This window comes from Balaenoptera physalus (assembly GCF_965194825.1).
Source record: "Balaenoptera physalus genome assembly, chromosome: 5".
NCBI lineage: Eukaryota > Metazoa > Chordata > Mammalia > Artiodactyla > Balaenopteridae > Balaenoptera > Balaenoptera physalus.
This window is the reverse complement of record NC_138884.1, coordinates 148229727-148249492: the sequence shown is the minus strand read 5'-3', so window position 1 is coordinate 148249492 and position 19766 is coordinate 148229727.

Sequence of the window (19766 nt, the reverse complement as noted above, 5' to 3'; positions counted from 1 at the left end):
CCCGGCTGCCCTCTGGCTGTGGACGCACGTCACCAACCCCTGGCAGCCCTGGTAACTCACAGGCAAAACGGAGAAGAACATAAGTCTCATTCATTCATTTACTCATTTAGTAGAGGTGCCAGGAGCCACGCCAACAGAGCTGGAAGTTACTGATGTGATTATCGAGTAGATGATGGTTTATTATTACTTCAAAAATTCACGGCAAGAGTTGAGGGAAGCTTCCTTTCCTATAAGGTGTGTGTGGGTCCCTCCCTGGCAGGGCGGCTGGGAAGGTGAGGTGAGGCCCATGGAGGTCCGGGCGGCACAGTGTCTGAGCCTCCCTCTCCCTTCCGTGCGGAGGGGCCGAGGCCCCTCGAGGCCCACAGTCCTCATCCCCGTGGGGACCTCCCTTCAGCCCTTGCGCTGGGGACAGGGCAGATGGGTGTGTCTGAATGAATGACTGAATGAATGAATGAGTAAACGCCCCTCCAACCCAGAGGCCCTATCCTGGGGCCCTTGCAGGCAGCCTGGCCTCAGATTTACACATAAAATGTCAACAAAATGAATGGGTTTAAATCAGGAAATTACAGGGACCAAAGTCCATCGCAGGCCTCTGGTAACAGATCTGAGATCCTGCACCCCGGGCTTCACCCCAATCCCCCCGCCCCAAACACACACAGCCCAGGGGGGCCCAAGGGGCTGACCCAGGGAGGGACTTCCACGCTCCACTGTCCTGCACCTTCCAGCCGGGCGCTCGAGGGCACGACGTGCAGGCCGTGCCCGGGGCTGGCATTGTCCCGAGTGCAGTGGAGGAGAGCCGGCCCATGGCTAGCTGATCCCAGGGGCCCCGGGCACCCTCCCGGGCGCTCCAGGCGGGGCAAACGTGTCTTTGCAGGGACCGAGTCCTGTTGCATCGGCAGGCAGCTCCCTCCTGGATCTCTCCCACATCCTCCGCCGGGGGCCTGCACAGCTCTGGGTCAACTTCCAAAAGGCCGAGACCCCAAGGAGATGTCCATGTCGGTGGGGGCCGGAGAGCCCGAGTCCAGCCTGAGCCTCCAGGGAGAGCCAGGTGGGCCGGGAGCCAGAAGAGCCAGGAGGGCGCCGGCGCCCATGACTGGACGTGCAAGCCTGAGGGCGGGCCCCGCACGTAACGAGGGGGGTGATGACCGCCTCGTGGGGGCCCATGAGGGGTCAGCGTGTGAACACAGGCCGCACGCAGGGTGAGGGCCGCACGAGGGCTGCGGTTAGGGTCACGCTGCCTGCCTGGGTTTGCCCACGTGCACGGGACGCAGAGCAAGCGCCCAAGTCCTGCGCTTCCTTCCCTCGGCACTGAGCCTCCATCTCCTCTCCCGGCCTCTGGGGCGAGACAGAGCGTCTCCATGGCCCCCGAGGTGCGGGCATTCTGGCTCTAAGTCCAAACTGGGTTTAATTCCCTGCCATTTGGCTCCGAGCACAGGGCGAGTCCTCCAGCGTCTCCGTGGAGTCTGGCCCTTCTTCAGGCTGCGTCAGGCATGTTTACTGTTCCTTCCTTTCTCCCGGCAGCGGCCCCAGGGACCCTCCTGGGCTCCCATCCCGGGGAAGGGGGTCTGGTCCCGGGAGGCAGCGGGTGGTGGGGATGGACCGGGCCGGCCGAGCCCCGATCCCAGCCAAGTTTGCCTGCCTCTGCTGGGCCAGGCCAAGCGAGCTGCAGAGCCATGACTGGGGGGGCCGACAGGAGGGAACTTTCCAGAGGCGTGTCTCCAACCCCAGAGGAGCACTCGCCGGGGCCCCCCGCCCTGGGCCTTGGGACTTTGCGCCCAGGGTGGCTGTGTGGCCGTTACCACTGCTGCTTCTAGAACCTGTGGGAATGGATTTGCCCAGCCATCACCTCTACTGAGGGCCTACTGTGTGCGGGGGAACCCCACGGGGTTACCACACTGTGTGGTCACTGCTTGGCACAAAGGGGCCCCGAGGCTGGGGAACATGTGGAGACACTTGGTCTCCCCAAGGTCATATTGAAACTGGGTCTTGAAGGCAAAGTGGACATTTGACATCTGAAGGACGAGAAGGGGGAGGGGGGAGGGGAGGGGAGGAGAGGGGGAGGAAGGGTGTTACAGGCGAGGAACAGCATGAGCGGCGGCTTAAAGACTTCCTTGATCCACGGAAACATTTCAAGCAGATCAAACAAAACGCAGATCCCTGGACCTGCTCCGGGGCCCCTGGATCAGAATTGCTGGAGCTGGGCCCTGGATATCTGCATTTTTAGTAAACTCTGCAGGTTCTCATTGAAGGGACACCAATAACTTGAATGTCCCAGGCGGCCACCCTCACCTTCTGAGCGGCTGCCAGGGGGTCCCACCTCAATGTTCTCCAGCGTCCGGGCTCCCAGGGAGCTGTCCAGCTGTGCTTGCTACTCACTGGCCTCCCCCGGCCTGGGGGCTCTGACTTGCTGAGACTGGAGGCCTGGGGGGGGCCTGGCACGTCATCTGGTGCCCCTCCTCCTCTGTGTCACATGCAGCATCCCCAAGGGAGTGGCCCACGTGCCCCGAGCTGACCCACCAGCCCGGTTCTCTATGACACCAGCCGCGTGCCCAGGACCCCCGGCTGGACGTGGAGGGAGCCTCAGAGCCGTGTCCTCTGTGATAGGTGATGCGCAGAGTGGCCGCGTGCTCAGGCGCCAGCCTCTGCCCCTCAGGCAGACCCACCCTCCGCTTTGGGAGCCTTCTCAGACTGGGGTCAGGCCCCAGCCCCGGCGTCTGTCAGGGCACCACCCTCTCCCTCTGGGCACCTTCTCAGAAGATGCGGGGATGCAGCCGGCAGAGTGGAGGCATCTGGCCAGGTGCTGCCCACATCCCCAGAGACCCTGTGGTGTTCCCCCCCCCCCCCGTCGGACCTTAGATTCACCGTCCAGGGAGCCTGGACATCCTTGGGACTCATTGTCATTGAGTCATCTCATTGTCCGGTGCTCCATGGTGACTCCTGACTCAGGCCGGGGATCTCTGGGGCCCTTGCGAGGTCATGTGACATTAGGCCGCCTGTTCCCCACCCCAGGAGGAGCCCCTGTGCTAGGAAGGGGTCGGGCTGGCCGGGCTGGGCCTTCGGATGCCCCTGAGCCATGCACAGGACTGGGGGCAGAGCAGAGGTGACCGAGGCACTGTAGCTGCGGGTCCCGGCCCCAGCAGGATCTCAGACCTCGGGCGAGCCCTGGCAGGGGGCTGGGGCATGCTGAGTGGATGCTGGCTGAGGGCTTTGGCGAAGGGCTGTTTCCACGTTCTGCACCCTGAATAGGAGGTGGTCTCTGCCCTCTGCCCAGCAGACAGGCCTCTGAGGACCCTGGAGTCGGGGTTTTTCCCTCCTTGGGGCAGGGACCAGGAGGTGTTTCTGAAAATCTGTTTTTAAAGCACTTTACAGAATTGCTTTCTAGTCCCAAGTTTGGGAAGGATTCCACCAGAGTGAGCGAGGCTGCAGTCTCGTCTCAGGAGTCAGTTAAACAAATTATCTGCAACCCTGGTCCCTCCATTCCCGTCAGGTGGCCTCTGACATCCCGCCAACACCACGGCCTCCTTCCCGTCTGCAGGGCCCCTCTGGTCTCCGTCTCCCCACCTGGATGGCATCTCTGATCTGTCTGTCTACACTTGCCAAAGCCTCCCTCAGACCAGCCCCTGGTCCAGGCAGGGCCCCGGGACTCCTTCCCGAGGCTCTTGCTGGGCGTGGTCTGGTCGGCACCGCTGAAGTCGGGGTCTGGGGCGCTGGCCTCCCATGGTGAGCCGGGCCCGAGCTCAGGGGCGTCCCAGGAGGACCGTTGGACGCTGTTTCCAGACAGAAGTCACATGACCAGGGACCAGACACTCCTGACCAACCGCTAGGTCAGCAGGTGCCCCTTGAATGCTATCTTACCTTTCATTTCCTTGAAACAGTGTGTCAAGTGCATCATTCCAAAAGCCAGATCATTCTTCAAGGTTTATCATAAAAACCATCTGTCTCTCGGCCTCCCCCACTCTGATCCCCCCTCCCTGAAAGCAAAGCCTTTCGACTTTTCGTCTGTTTTGGTTTTATTGGTCTGACACTTCCCTCCCTATTTCCAAATGACATGTTCTCCTGCCGTGTGTCGGTTTTTCTTTGTAGACACCGCCTCTTCCATGGTGACAGATGCGCGTTGAATTCTCTCAGAGCCCCCCACCGCCCCATAGAGGGGAAGCACCTTTAGGATTCAATTACTATTCAATGTTAATCAACCCGTCAACATATGGAATAAATCTTTTAAATGAGGCTCATCAGTACATCAATTCTCTAGTCAAATGTTGTGTCTCTGTCAATATTTTTCCCTCTCTCCTGGAAGTGAGCTCTTTGGGGGCTACATTTTACATTTTCTTATGTTTCCATCACTGATTCTTCCCCCGAACTTTTCACAAAAGCACGCGAGAACTCATTGTCCTCTGTGTTTCATGTGGCAGGTGGCTGGTCCAGCCCAGTTTCCCTGGAGACATCCATCCTGAAGGCGTCCATCCTGAAGGCGTCTTCTTTTTTTTTTTTTTAAGATTTATTTATGTATGTATTTATTTATTTGGCTGCATTGCATCTTTGTTGCTGCACGTGGCTTTCTCTAGTTGTGGCGAGCAGGGCTTCTCATTGCGGTGCTCAGGCTTCTCATTGCGGTGGCCTGTCTTGTTGCAGAGCACGGGCTCTAGATGCACGGGCTTCAGTAGTTGTGGCACACAGCCTCAGTAGTTGTGGCACACGGGTTTAGTGGCTCCTCGGCGTGTGAGATCTTCCCGGACCAGGGCTCGAAGGCTTGTCCCCCGCATTGGCAGGTGGATTCTTAACAACTGCGCCACCAGGGAAGCCCCTGAAGGCATCTTCTCTTCCCTGTTCTCAGCTGCTCAGTCTCTCTCCTTCGATGATCCCATGTCCTCCTGCTGGTGATTTTCCTCTCTCCTTCGGTGCTGCAGTTCTCCAGCAGGTCTTGGCCAGGGGTGCAGGGGCTGTGCGTTTTCTGAGTGATGGAGAGTCCCTGTCTGTCCCCAGCACTGGGCGGCGGTGGGCTGGCTAGGAATTCTGGTGCGTGCGAGCTGTCTCGGCCGTGCATGCTTCACCCTCTCCCACCTTCCAGGATGCAGCCGAGAAGTTCAAATCCCTTCTGCGTCCTGATCTTCTTTTGTGACCTATTTCTGCTTCCCCCTGGAAACTGTACTTCCCGTGCAGTGAAATTTCACGGGGACGCACTCAGCGGCTGTGTATCTTGCCTGTGCCGGGGACTTGGAGGCCATGTGAGTCGTGGTCTTCGTTCCGGGACAGGGGTTGGAGCTGTTTCTTTGAAGCCAGCCTCCCTCCCCTCACTCATCCCGGGGCGCGCTCCGGGGCCAGTCCTCCAGCGCTCACCTCTCTGGTGTTCACCTCTCCCGTCCCTGCCCCATTTTCTGGCTTTGAATCCTTGTTCTCTCTCCGCCCTGTGTCCTCAGCATTACCTTCTCAAGCTTCCACCATCATCTGATTAACGTGCAGGAATTTTTCCTTTTTGCCGAATGCTTGCTTTTATGGGGCCATGTTCTTATTTTGTGAATGCGTTATCTTTTCTCATCTCTTTGAGCCTCTCTCTCATTTTCCGGGAGTGTTTCTCCTCTCTGTTTATTCCCAGGCCCCTTTTCAGTTTGCGTCTGCGTTTCTGTCTTTCATGCTTTCATCAGACCTTCTCTGATGTTTCTGACCCAGGGTCGGCGGCTATCCATCGTACGTGGATCAGGTTCCGTGACGCGTGGTCTGATTATCCGACCCTGCGCCGCCCCCCGGCCCACCACCCAGAGCAGAGCCTGGCACCGCAGGCTGTTTGCTCCCTGACCCTGCTGACCTCCCGCTGGCAGGGTTCTGTGCAGGGGGACGCTGGCTGCAGTGTTGTTTGTGACACTGAAAAGCTGGACAGACCTACATGTGCTTCTCCAGGGCATCCATCACATGCGGCTGGTGCATCCTTCCCGGGAGCACCACGTGGTTTCCAGTGATGGGCAGGTCTGTGTCCAGTGCCTTGGAAAGACATCCAAGACGTAACAGCAGCTTGCAGAACATCAGGTAGAGTGCAAGTTCATTTACACAGAGGGACCTGTATGCACATTCGGAGGTCAATGTCTGGAAGGGCGTTTATCAGAAAGTTAGCAGAGATTCTGATTTCTGGGTGGCGAGGTTTGGAGGGATTTCCATTTTCTTATGTTTTTCCATATTATCTGAAATTTTTGCTGCAATCATGGATTACCTTTATAGTCATTTTCATCTCGGAGAATGAAAATCATTCACTGGAATAGTTCCCTAACTGCTTAAAAGCTCGTGCTGATGCCCCCACGGCTCACAAAAGCATCCCCAGCATCCTGATGAGGCGCCCAAGTCTTCCTGAGCTGCGCTGTGCTTCCTTTCCCGTCACCACCCACCCTCACCCTGCACCTGCTCGTTCCTACATTCACTGGGCCTTTCCAACCTCTGTGTCCTCGCGGTGGCCGTTCCCTCTCCTTCCTGGCTTTGCCAGTGTTGAGTGCAGTCTGCCAGCCCTGCCCTGGGCCTTCCTCAGGTCAGTCCACGTGAGCTGCACAGTTTGGGATCTTCAGAGGGCACTCATCCCTGCTTTCCAGCACTGTTAAAGGATTTCAGGCGTATCTTAGATTTCTCTGGTCTCTTCTATGCGCTGGAGGCAGGACAATAAGGGTAGAGAGATCTTAGGTGATTTATCCACTAATGTTCACCCCCTGGGGCCCAGCACCGTGCCTGGGACAGAGCAGACCCGGGAGATATTTCAGAATCAGTGAACGAGGACAGAGTAAATTTGAAGGCAGGGGCAAGGAAAGCAAATATGTAAGCTAGAATTTTTGATTCTGTCCTCTGGAAGAGATAAAATAAGAATGTGCTGGAATAGCCGCGGTCCAATTTAAGTAAACATAAAAAATCAGTTTACAGCCGAGTTAAGAATTGTTTATTTATCTGAGAAATTGGTGCTTTCCTTAACAAGTCAGTAAATGGTTGCTTTGGAAGGCAGGGCTAATTGATCAGCCCTCGGGTTTTCACGCTTGGCTGTGTATCAATATCCGCTCCATTGTTAAAAGTAATGTTTAAATCCATGAAAGGAATCAATTTAGTGTTTACTTTCCTCTTTTTGCCCCTTTTGAGATAAGCTGGTTAATTGGGAGATAATTTGTTTTGGAATGATTCAGGCTTTTCTGTTTCCGGCCTGGGAGAAGTAAGAGGTCTCTCTTGCAAAGGCATAAAATTTCCACTCTCGGTGCTGAGAACAGCAGGATGGTTGAGTAACAAATGCTATTAGGAATTGGAGTTTACTGACTTTCGTTCTTCAGATTTAAGTACATGTGTCTGCTCCAGGCATTTAAAAGCCGGCAGAAGAAAACTTGGGCCCTACGTGCAGCCATAACTGTCCCCCCCAACCCAGCTCCCCGTGGAGCAGCCTCGTGGCTGGGGCAGCCTGAGGCTGGGCCCCGGGTCCTGGTTTGGGTGGAGGCACGGCTGCACGGGGCCTGTGGACTCCCGGGCTCTGGTTGGGGTAACGTTGACAGAGGTGCCCGGGGCGCCGTGTAGCTGGGTAAAGTTTGTGCTCAAGGTGAAGAGTGTGCAGGGCGTGAGCTTGGCCTGCGGGCTCCTGCAGGATGGAGGAGGGCCTGGAGGAGGAAGCCCAGGCCGCTGTCGCTCCTCTGGGGGCTGGGACCTGCAGGGCTGAGGGAGCAGGAACTGGGGGAGGTCTCCTTCTGGTTTGCACGAGAGTGGAGGGGCCCTTAGGCCTCTGAGGCGGCCTGGTCCATCAGGGCCCACCTCCGGGGATGAATCCCAGGATCCCAGGATGGGGGCAGGGGTGGGCCTGGCAGGTTACGGGGCAGTGGGCGGGCAGGAGAGGTCTGACAGATCCCACGAGGAGGTCCTGCGCGCCTGTGCCTGTTTGCTCTGTGTCCCCCCCATCCTCCTGGGTCCCAGGCAGGGCTCCAGGACACAGTGGAGTCAGTTAGCCAAGTAATGGAGCCAAAATGGAGTCTTTCCCCTCCAGGGAGAAACAGCCCATTTTTCTTCATCTCTAAGTCTGGCAGCTTGGAGTGTGCTCTGGGCACAGGGCTCGGATGCTGGAGGGGGCTGGCGTCATTGGACAAACAGGCCGCTGCGGACCCCACTGGGTGTGGGACGGGGTGTAGGGGTGAGGCAGACACAGGCCCTTCTGATCGCCTGGGGTGCTTCTCCAAGTGTGCAGCGGAAGAAGTACAGACCCCGGGGCCCCATCTTTGGTTCTCTGGAGGCGTGACTGGGAATCTACATCCTGCCTGGGCCCTGGCGGTCCAGGTGACACCACCTCTAAGCATCTGGGCTGCAGTGTCACTCCCCTGACCAATGCCTGATATTGTCACGAGGCAGAAAGAGCTTGTGGCCTTTGGGCGGAGGTGGAGGGCTGCTGACCAGAGGGGTGAGGCCACTGCTGGCCAGTTAGAGACCCAGCCTACAGGGGGTGGCGTGGGAACAAGGTTCTGAAGGATGGGGAGTGTCACAGGCGAGGGGACTGTGGGAAGGAGGGGCAAAGAGAGGTCTGTCCTTCCAGGTGGAGGGAATAGGATAGGCGAAGGCCCAGAGGTGAGGGCTGGGTGGAGAGTCAGGTGAGGAGATGGGATGGAGGATGGGGGGCGCTGGGTGGAGAGTCAGGTGAGGAGATGGGATGGAGGATGGGGGGGGCTGGGTGGAGGGTCAGGTGAGGAGATGGGATGGAGATTGGGGGTGCTGGGTGGAGAGTCAGGTGAGGAGATGGGATGGAGGATGGGGGGCTGAGTGGAAAGCCAGGTGAAGAGATGGGATGGGGAATCGGGCGTGGTGCTGGGTGGAGAATCAAGGCTCATCTGTTTGGGCTGCAGCCCACACTCCTTGTGGGGAGAGTACAGGAGCTCAGGTGTCCTAAAGAGGAGTCGTTAGGTAAGAGACGGGCTCCGAGGGAGGAGGCCCACAGAGCCCAGTGGGTGGGGCTGGGGCAGGTGGCAGGACTGTCTTGTTTGGTGCGTCTCCCACCCTTGCTGGGCCGACCCTGAGGACACTCACGGGGACGAGGAGCGGCCTCCAGAGCGGGCGGGGCGGGCAGCGTGGGTGGAGCGGGCAGCGTGGGTGGAGCCTGGGCGGGGCGGGCAGCGTGGGTGGAGCGCGGGTGGGGTCCAGCACACTCCTTCCCCGTTTGCATCATTCCCTTTGCCTGGGGTGCCCTTCCCCACCCGGCCACGCCCTGCTGGATTTGAGGGCCCAGAACAACGGTCACCTCGTGTGGGTTAGCTCCGGTCACAGTGAAGCTGCCTAACAAACCACTGTAACTCAGCGGCCTACCGCACACAGCGTTCGCTTCTCGTCACGAGCCTGCGTTCGGCTAGGGCTTGGCTGCTCCGAGCTGAGCGTGGCCGAGGCTCCAGGCCGTGGGCTCATGCCAGCTCTGCCCCTTGCGTCCCCATCCACCCCAGCATGCTCTCCTCGCGGGGCGGGAGTGGGGTGGGGTCAGAAGCTCCCAACGGGTGACGCACAGGAGCGCGGAGGCCTGGCCTTTCGAGGGTCAAGGTCAGGACGCACACCCTGTCCTCTCCACCGCCCTCCATTGGCCAGGCCGTTGGGGGAGGGGCCTTGCCACACGGTTGTCTGTGCTCACCTGCATCCTCTAGAAAGGCTCCCTGGGTCCCCAAGATTGTGACAAGCCCCCCGCTCTGATCCTGCACCCCACCCCGTCGCAGCCGTGCACGGTGCAGTTGTGGCCGTCTGTCTGTCTACGTGCTGGAGCTCCCGAGGGCAGCGGCTGCCTTGATGCACTGCTGACCCTAAATGTCAGCACAGAGGAGGTGCTTCGTGAGGAGTGAGGAAGAAGGGAGAGGGACGGGGCAGGGGGGACACAGAGGCCAGAGGACCTGCCCCCGCTGACCACTGACCAGAGTGGCCGGCGCTGGACGGAGCCAGGCCTGGCTTTGGGAAGCGGCCACGTCGGGAGATGCCTGCTCTGTGAAGACCTCCACCTCTGCTGGGACCTGGAAGTGCTGACCTCCCCTCCCTTTGCGGCTCCTCTTATCCTCAGGCTCCCTGACAAGCCTGTGAGGTGTGGGTGGAGGCGAGAGAAGAGGGGAGGGGCACCCTGGGCGCACCCACGGGCCGCGAGCACCTGTGGAGGGAGTGGCCTTGAAGGCCGAGCTGCCTCCAACCGGGCTCCGCAGCACAAAGCGACCGGCTTTCATCACGAAAAACGGGAGCCTGGATCTCAACACCTCCAAACGCCTTTAAAGGGAGTAATTGCTTGACTGCAATTATTTTAGGAGGTTTAACGAAGGCACATGGGTGCTTTTTAAGAATACCTCTTGAGCTTAAAATTCCGCCCACGGCCCCCGAGGGTGGGACCCTGAGTGGTGCACAGAGAGAGGGGGTCTCAGGAGGGGCTTCTGGCAGTGAAGCCAGCCCTGCCCAGAGAGGCGGAAAGACCTCGTTGCCAAGGAAACGGCCTCCTTTTTACTCTGAGGAAGCTGGGTCCCTCCTGGCAAGGATCGGATGGGATGAGGGCTCAGAGCTAGTCAGTGGTGCGGGGCACGGGGCTGAGGAAGAGGAGGGAGGGAGGGAGGAAACGGCGAAGGTTTTCACGTCGGGCACTTTTCTGAGCCCCCATTTCCTTATGGGAAAGAACCTCTCTTGTGGGTTCTTGCAAGGATGAAATAAAAGAACGCATGCGAGATGCCTGACGTGGGAACCAACACCTCCTGCGTGATGCTCGCCGGCGCTCGCCAGCCTGGGCTGGGTTCACCTTCTGGCTTGGGGATGATGTTGGCAACACCAGCTTCCAGCTTCTGTTGGAACTGCCCGCATCCATCGAGGTGCTATCGAGGCAAACAGACAGAAGCGAGGCCGGCCCAGCCACCTCGGGACGCGTCACCCGACGCGCGCGTGGGCAGACGCCTGGAGAAGGATTCTAGGTAACAATTTATTTTTAAAGAATCAGCCCCAAAACAATGAAATGCAATTTGTGAAATGGTAGGAAGAGATGAGCAATGATCACAATTAGTGAAAGTTATTTAAAATGTGTCACAACCACAATGTGTCAGCACAGGCTGGCGTCCTCACATTTGGGCATCTCGCTGGAAAAGGCGTTTTGAAGGAAAATGACTGCTCTGGGTCCAGCCATCTGCCCGGGGCTGCGTGACTGGGCTCTGTAGTAACCACGCCCTGGCTGATGGTCCTGCCGGGGGACCTGGAAGGCAGGGCTGTGCACCAGGTGGGCACATCCAGGGCAGCCCCTGCCAGACACCCCCAACCTCCCCATCCTCTCTCTCCACCCTCCGGGCCCTCAATAAGGACAACAGTGACAAAGGGAGACGAACAGGGTCGGGGAGGGGGCCCCAACGCTAGCACGTGCCAAGCTCAGGGGTGAGCATGGTCCCCACTCCTATTTTACGGAGGGTAAACTGAGGCACGGAACAGCTGAGCAACTTTCCCCCGAGGGTGCTCGACTGGTAGTAAGCAGCACAGAAAGCTTCAGGCTGGGCCCGCCGAGTGCCAGGCCCACAGTCTACCCATCAGTCGTCCTCCTTCCCTGACCCCCATCCAGCCCCCGCCCCCGGGCCAGAACTCTCCCTCGAGGCGGACGTGGACGTGGACGCAGGAGGGCAGCTGGCGGGGAAGGCTGGGGTGGGTTGGGTCTCAGGGCTGCATCCGAGCAGCCCACAGCCCTGGGGCGGCCCCCCCTCACCGGCGCTCCTCCTTACAGCCCCGAGAAGTGAAAATGTGCCTTTCTTAGCTCCTTGACCCCAGGATGCAAAAAAGACGAGAGAGGGTGGAATTAGTTACCATGGGCTCATTTACTTGACCCTCCCTCGGAGGGCAGAGAGTCCAGTCGACATAAAAACCAGCCTCCAGGCAGGCTGTGTCAACTGGTGCAAACTTCTCCCCAGTTAAGTGCAGTTTAAATCAAAACATTTAAACCTCGGCCCTAAACCCAGCTGAAGGGACTTTCATCTCTTTTTTTCTAGGGAATAAAAAAGTCATAGCGACACCAGAAAGCATTGTTCCCTACGGCAGGAGACCTCGGTGGGTTTCTCCTGCACCTGAGCGCCCACGCACAGGCTTTTGGAATTCCTCTCAGAGCTGTGCCGTCCCCAGCCGGCCTGTGACCTCGGGCAAGACTGCCCCTCTCTGGGCCTCAGACTCCCATCTTCGCCCTGTCAACCCAGAAGGAGGGTCTCTGGGGCGTGGACCATGCTCAGATCTGCAAGGGAGCCTTGTGCCAGGATGCCTGTGGCTTGTCCCCCGTGAGGCCACCTCTGCCTGCTCTCCAGACTCGCCCAGTAAGGGATCCTGGGGCCCTGGCAGCAGGGTCAGCCACTGGCCCACGTGTGGACCACATGCCCCTCCAGCCCCCTCAGGACAACTGGAGGGTGTCCCATTGTCCCCGAAGCTGGCGGGGCGCCAAGCCACCGGAGACCCCCGAGTGAGCAGGCAGTCTCTCGGCTGGTCTCAGGGACCTCACTTCTCCTGCGTTTATACTTTTCACCATGTAATTCAAGCCCAGACGTGGCTTTTCAATCCACTCGTGGCCTGAGGACGTTGCTCAGGGGCAGGATGACCTGACGCCAGTTTCAGGAGCCTCGAGCCCTCCTACCCAGCTCGTGCCCCAGGAGAGACCCCGCCTCTGCCGCGTCCGCGGCCATAGCTGCACAGATGGGTGGCGCGCAGGTGATTCTGACGTTCATTGCCTTTTCTTATGTTTCCCCAGATCTGTGCCGTGGGAACGGCTTGTTTTTGTGATCAGAAAAGGAACAAGCCAGATGTGGCATCCTGCTTGCCCCCAGCCCCGCGGAGGCTGACGGAGATCCACGCACGTTTCCTGCAGCCTGGAGCCGGTTACCAGTGGCCCAGGGCTCCTCTCGCTGGCCGTGGTCTCAGGGCCCAGCCCCTGTGTGGGGATGACCCCCAGCCCAGGCAGAGCAGCCTCTCCCCTCCTCCCACCCATGGGGGCCACCCCTCCCGGCCCAGCTCCAGCTCCCCGACAAGTCAGGGGGCGGGGGTCGGCCCTGCGGGCTACGTCCCCCACCTGCTGCAGCCAGAGTGCCGAGCTTTCCCCTTTCCTCCAACGGGTTTATGGTACAAGCCTGGTCATCCTCCTGGTACCGCCGTGATGCCCGCGGTGCACGCGGTGCACGCTGGCCTTGCCACGCCCCCCCCCCCAAGCCTCGCTCTCCTCCTGGGCCCCGCCTGCCCCGCGCAGTGGACCACAGCATCCTGCCTCTGAATTAGCCCAGGTGTGGTGTTCAGCCTCTTGCAGGTGTCCCCTCGCTCCCTAGAGGAGGGCCCTGTAGCCCACGGGGGCCTCACAATAGTCAGACTTCAAGGCCAGCGTCGGCGGTGACCTTGGAAGTCGTTTCCCTCACTCTCCCTGCCCTTCCCCAGCATTGGCACCTGGTTCGCGCCTCACCTGGTATTCCTGCCCCCAGGCAGAGAGTGGGAATTCATGAAAATACGGGAAAAGTTTTGTGATTCCGCCCGAAAGAACCCCTCTGGGCAGTCTCCTCCCTCCACTGCTCGAGAATTTGGCCGGTTCCTCTGACTTTCATTTTGTGCAGGGCTTCCCCCCTTAGACTGAGCTTCTCGAGGGCAGGACCGTGCCTGCCTCTGCTCCGTGTAGACAGAGCCGGGATGTTCTTAACCATTGTCATCCCCCGGGTGCCTGGGCCAGGGTAGGAGCCAGAACGTAGAACCGAGGCGTGCTTCTCCCCACCAGGTGTTGGACCCCCGGAGATGATCCAGATGGTCGCAGTGGCCCACCTGGAAGAGCTCTGGCATCACTGGCTCCTCAGTTCATGCCTCTGAGGCAGGCAAAGCAAGCGTTATCACGCCAGTGATGGAGGTTAACAGGCTCGCTTCTTGCACACCCACTCATTCATCCCTTCACTCACGTGTGCTCACAGTCACTCACTAGCATTTACTGCCATTCCCCTGTGTCAGGGGTTGATGAGTAAACATGGGTCCTGCTCTCTCCTGAGGCCATAGAACCATCTATGGCTCCCAATTCTTTGACACCTCCCCATTCTCCCTCAGTCAGTTCCAGACAAAGCCTGTTGTTTGTTGGTTGACCCCATCCCTGGCATTTCAGTAGTTATTTAACCTTATCTAAAGCTTTGGCTTTGGTGAAATTGATTTCAAAAGAGAAGGAAATAGTATTCCATTAAAGTCACTGATAAATTGATCGTCCAATTTCTGTGAGATCTCAGAGGTGAAGGTGCCAGCGATATTTTGGACTGAATTTCCGTCTTCGTTGCTCAAGTTTTGGTGTCAATCCCAAGCAGGCCCATGAATATTTGAAGCTTTGGGATTCCCGTGTGCACCGCCTTTCGTTCCCAACATGGCTGAGCCAACACGCCTCTTGCTGAATGCCTCCTTGTAAAGCAAAAAGCTCAGTCACTGACGCCTTGAAAGCACAGCTCACGCTGGTCCTGGCCCCCTGGAAGCTGGGAGGGCCTCGGAGGGATGCAGGGGAGCGGCCTCGGGCCTCATCTCAGCCCCCAAGGCCACGCGCTTTCCCTCTGCTCCCACCTCCCACTTCCTTTCACGCTGCTCCCTCCTGCTAACATTGGAGTTCTTTCCCCACCTCCAAGTCAGGTGCTGTGGACCCCCCCCCTCCCGCTGTTGTGGTCCCCAAAGACCAGCAGGCAGACAGACCCTCCTCCCACCAAGAAACAAATGCAGGTGGTCGGGAGTCCTGGTTCTTGTGGGTCTCGGGCCATTTCCGCTCCCTGGCTCTGGAGTGGTCCTGGGGGCTGGTCCCGCTCTCCTGCATTCCCAAGCGGGGGTCTCACAGGACACGCTGCCCCCGTGCATCCTCAGCCCAGATCCTTCAGGGTGCTTGGGCTTGACGGCACCATGACGAACCCGAGACCCCCCCTTGGTCCTCTGTCTCGGCTTCTTGGGGTTCAGGATAAAGTCAGTCGATTTTCCATTTCTATCTGCACTGAAGCGGAGACATAGGCCAGGGCATTTACAAAGTGTACCCCCTGGCGTGGGTGCTGATCTTGGGGAAGGTGGTATATGGGAAATCTCTGTGCTCATTTTGCTGTGAGCCTAAAACTGCTCTAGGCAAAGATGTGTGTGCACACACGCCAGTGGGCGGCGAGCCCCAGCCTCAGCCCAGCGGCAGCTGGGTTTCCACCTCTCTCCCTTTCACCGTGGCATTTTCCTCCATAGCCACGCAGCAGAGAGGGTGTCACACGCTTTGGGCCACACCCACCTAGAGCAGAACCCCCGGGGCCGCCCCTGCTCCCGCCCACACCGAGGGCATCCACAGCGCAGCCTCTGGGGCAGGGGTGCAGGGCGGCGGGGGGGGGGGAGGGCTGAGGGTCCACAGTCCCTTCAGCTGGAAGGAAGGGAGCCTTGGGGGCAAGTGGCTGGCGGGGCGCCCGTGGGCGCGTCAGGAGCAGGACGGAACCCGGCTCTCCCCGCACTGACCCTTCCCAGGCGGCTGCACTGTGGTCCTGAGCCTCAGCGAGAAGGTGGAGCTCCAGGCCACGAGGTCTGGAGGCTCCCCGCGCTTTCTCCTCCCCCCTCCACTGTGCCCCGCGTAACAAGGTCTGATTAACTAGCCGGCTCACTCAGCCAGGTTTCGACCTTCCACTTTGGGGGAAAAAGGCAATTACAATGAAGAAATCAAATCCTCGTGCGGAATTGCTTTCATGGTGCCCGTCCCACCCCTGTGACCGCCCGGCATTGACAGGGATGGGGACAGGGGCTCTCAGAGAAGCAGGGGGTCAGCAGAGCAGCCCCCGCGAGAAGCGAGATCTCTGCTGGGAGGCTGACCTAGCCGGGCGCCACCTCCCTTGCAGGCTCGGCCCTGCCGGGAGCCCAGGCTTGACTGTCTCAGGAGAACTCAGGCAGGGATGGCTGCGGTCCCCAGCCCACGAGCTGACTCTGGTTCCTTCGGGCAGTCGGCAATGAGCCGTGTTCTGGGGCTCACGTTCCCTCATCCCCTCTGTGGTTCTCTGCTGGATGGTCAGCTCCCTGCGAGAAATGGGCCCTGGATCCCGCCAGCACCCCTTCCCGGGATCCTGCGTAATTTTCTGGGAACAGTGCTCAGGATTAGTTTCTTGTTTCATAGAACAAGGGGAGGCTGTGGGCTCCTGCAGACAGCCCTGCGTCCTGCTCCTTGCTAAGCCGTGACCAGCCTCATGCAGGGGCTCAAACCCAACACCTCGTGCGCAGCCCCTGGGGTGGGCAGGCCTGGGCACCGGGAGCCGTGGAGGCCCCGGTGGAGGCTGTGCGTCTCCAGGATGGGAGAAGAGCCGCTGTCATTTCCAAGGAAACTTTGCGGGCACTTCCCCAGACTGCACTGGCTGTTCACCGTCGTGTCTCCTCCCTGGGCTCGCTGAGGACAGAGAGGCAGCAAAACGGAAAATCAATAAGAGTGTGTTTCCGGACGCTGGACTGCTCGCCAGCTCAGCAAGGCGGTCGCCGCAGTCTCAGGGCTGGGTGGGCTGTCTGCCTGGTGGGGCGGCCTACCTGGTCCAAGGGAACGGGGAGGCTCGGACACTGTGGGAGCCTGGGTCCCCTCCAAAGGGCACAAGGCCCGGGCTGAGAGTGCAATTCCCAGCTTACCCAGCACGGTCGAGACTGTGAGCCGGGAGGCAGACTGTGGGTAAAAGGTATAAAGGTCGGCTCTGCCACTTCCGAGCTGTGTGTCTCCAGGCAAGTTTCTGAACCTCTCTGGGCCTCTCTCCTCATCTGTGAAATCGGGATGATCATAGTATCTACCCCAGAGGGTTGGTTTGAAGGCCAAATGAGTTAATGGACGTACACGACATCCCCTGGTTTAGAATAAATTCTCAATAGAGATTAACCGGGTGCTGAATGAGACAGTTACCGGCCCGTGGGGAGGGTTAAACGTGGGGAAGCTTACAAAGAACTTCCCTGGTGCACGTGCACAGTAGGTGTTCCCCCGCCCTCCTGGCTGTTACCTGCCCTCCTGGCTGATACCTGCCCCCCTGGGAGGGTCTCTTGGCAGGATGTCTGGGCAGAGGTGGTTTTGAACCCTGGGGATGGCAGGATGGGCCTCCCGAGTAGTCTGGAATGGAGCTCAAGGGAGCAGGGCCCCGCCTCAAGGTGAGGACTTGTCTGAGTAGGGCTGACCAGTGGGTCCTGTCCTGGGGAAAGAGAGGCTGAAGCCGGGGCCAGGGCACCCTGACACCTGCAGCCCTCACCCACCTGCCAGGGGGCGGGGCTCTGGGTACTTACACAGCGTGCTCAGGACTGGCTCGGCACAGGAGGGGGACCACAGAGATGCTTCAGAAACCAGAGCCGGGCCGGGCCTGTCCTGGGGTTAGCAGTGGGGGCAGGTCAAGGGCCACCCAAACGCCCTTCCCGCCTCCTCGTCGTCCCCCGCCCCGCCCCCCAAATCTTGCGTCAGACTCAGCACTGACACGTGTCCCAGGACCTCTGGGTGGGCTCCTTTCCACGGGGGAGCCCCCAGGCCCGGGAGAAGGACTGCCACATCCTACCCAGACAGCCCTGCATCCCCACCTCCTTCACTAAAGGACATAAAGACAATCACATTTAAAAAAAGGAAGATGTTTGCTCCTTCTAAAAGGTCCAAAGGTGTAACTCTGGGGAGGAAATTTAGCAGTTCAAGCATTTCATTTGCCTCTGGAGCGATCTGGCCAAGTAATGACAAGCAGTTAGGAGCCTGGAGCTGGGACAGAAGCGGCAGGGCTGCAAGCGACCGGAGTGGTTCAGAAGCCATCGATCCGGACGCAGCTCTAACCAGAGCCACCGGGGTCTTCAGGACGCCTCACACGTCTCGTCACCCAACATCCAGATGAACATCAGTCCCGTTTGCGGCCTCGCAGGTGGATGTCAGAGACAAACCCACTGGTAGAGACGCAGCTGGAGCAAAGCGATCTGGGTTCAAATCCGGCTGAGCCTGTAAGGCGAGTTCCTCACCTGCCTGAGGCCAAGGGGAGGGGCTGTGCCCATCCTGAGGGGCTTTAGGAATTAGATAAGATGAGGTATTTCTGGCTCGGCCACAGAGCAGGTCCCCACGAGGTGACTGCCATCCTGGCCTGTAGCCACAGCCAAGATCTCTCGCGGGCAGTGCTGCAATTCCCACGGTGCAGACCTTCGCGTGGCAGTGGGGGACCACGGGGTGACCACGCCCGTCATTTATCCGTCGTGTGCCAGGCTCTGCTTGGCACCCACCGCAGACAGGGACCCGAAGATCTGTATCATCACAGCTGGAGTGCGAGGGGCTCTCGTGAAAGGTGGGGATGAGGTGTGGTCCCCCCAGGGAGGGGTGTCCCCCAGCGCGTACCCACCAGGACCTCTCGGCTACGAACACCGAGGCCAAACACAGCCTGAGGTTTCACGGGCCCGTGTCACTGAGGATCTGGGGACAGGACAGACCCGGGCACAGCAGGACCCTCTCTGTCCCACTGCAGCTGCTGTCCCTTGGGTCACCACGTCACCCCAGCTCAGCAGCACCATGGCTCTGGAAAGATGCCCTGGGAAGATTCGGTTGACTGCACTCAGGGCGGGGTTGGGGGGGGGAGTAAAATCCAAGCCACGTGACCACCCAGAGACCTTGGGGCTGTGGGGATCAGCCATCTCCAAAACTAGGGAAACAGAGGTTGATGACCAGAAAAGAGGGCAAAGACCACAAACAAGGTGTCCATTCAAGGCTCCCCAAGTGGCAACGGGGGCCACTCCTGGAGGCTCAGCCATGTGGGGGGATGCAAAACTTCACCCCGTTCTAGACTAGAGGTGTGGGGATTTCACCCAGTTGTTTTCATAAAACTTGGCTCAAAAACTGGACCCCAATTCCCCCTCAATTAAGGCAAAGAGTAGGGCTTGGAAAGACGATTTCACCAGGTTCTCAGTGGACAAACCCAACTTACTAGAAACTAACGAGTTGGCCGATGGCTTTTGAGCACCGCTTGCTTGCCAGGTACTGCCCTGAGCTCTTAGAAGCCACGAGTCCAGTCTGGTGCCCTTGGGGGGCCCCCAGTCCCCCTAGAGGAGAAGGTCCAGCCATGGGCAGATGGCAAAGGTGAGGCAGTGGGGAGGGGGATCAGGGGAGGCTCACGAGGGGAGGTGTGAGGTGCACCTGAAGCAGGGAGCCCAGCGGTGGGCTTGGGCGTTGGGTTTGACTTGGGATCTGGCCTTGTGGTTGTGACCAGCTCCCCCCAGGTGACCCGGCGGCCGTTGTGCTTGTCCTGTCCTGTCACCCATGAATAGCGGCCAAGGACCCGTCTGGCCCCAGACTCTGTATGAGGGCCCAGGCAAGAGGGAACCAGGGCTCCTCAATGGGGCTTGCGTTCAGGTGGAGAGACAGACAGAAGCCCAAAGACAAGTGCACAAGATGAACAAAATCACTGTAAACTGGTGTCCCCGTTCCCTGTGCCCCTTCTGTCAGCAGCACTATTTATTTTTATGTTGTCAAAGCGGTTGACATTCACACCCAACCCTGTGACCACACCTGACCCTAGGTTGGCTTGGAAATGTGAAAATCAGTGAAGAACATTTAGATTGTTCTGATGGTGTAAACACTCTTCGGAGCTGGCCTGGGCCAGTGCTGAGATGACCTCCCCTTTCCACAGGTCCCTTGTCACAGGTCCTGAATTTCCAAGACTTCCCGTGATCCCAGGGCAAATGCATTCTTTCTATTCATAATCCACAATTGCTCAAGGTCACATCTCTTAATTGTTCCCCAACCCTCTAGTACAGCTTTCTTGTTTTCCTGGAGTTTTCAATGGCATTTATTTTTAGATATGTGCTTTATTATATCATCATTTCCTCCCTCA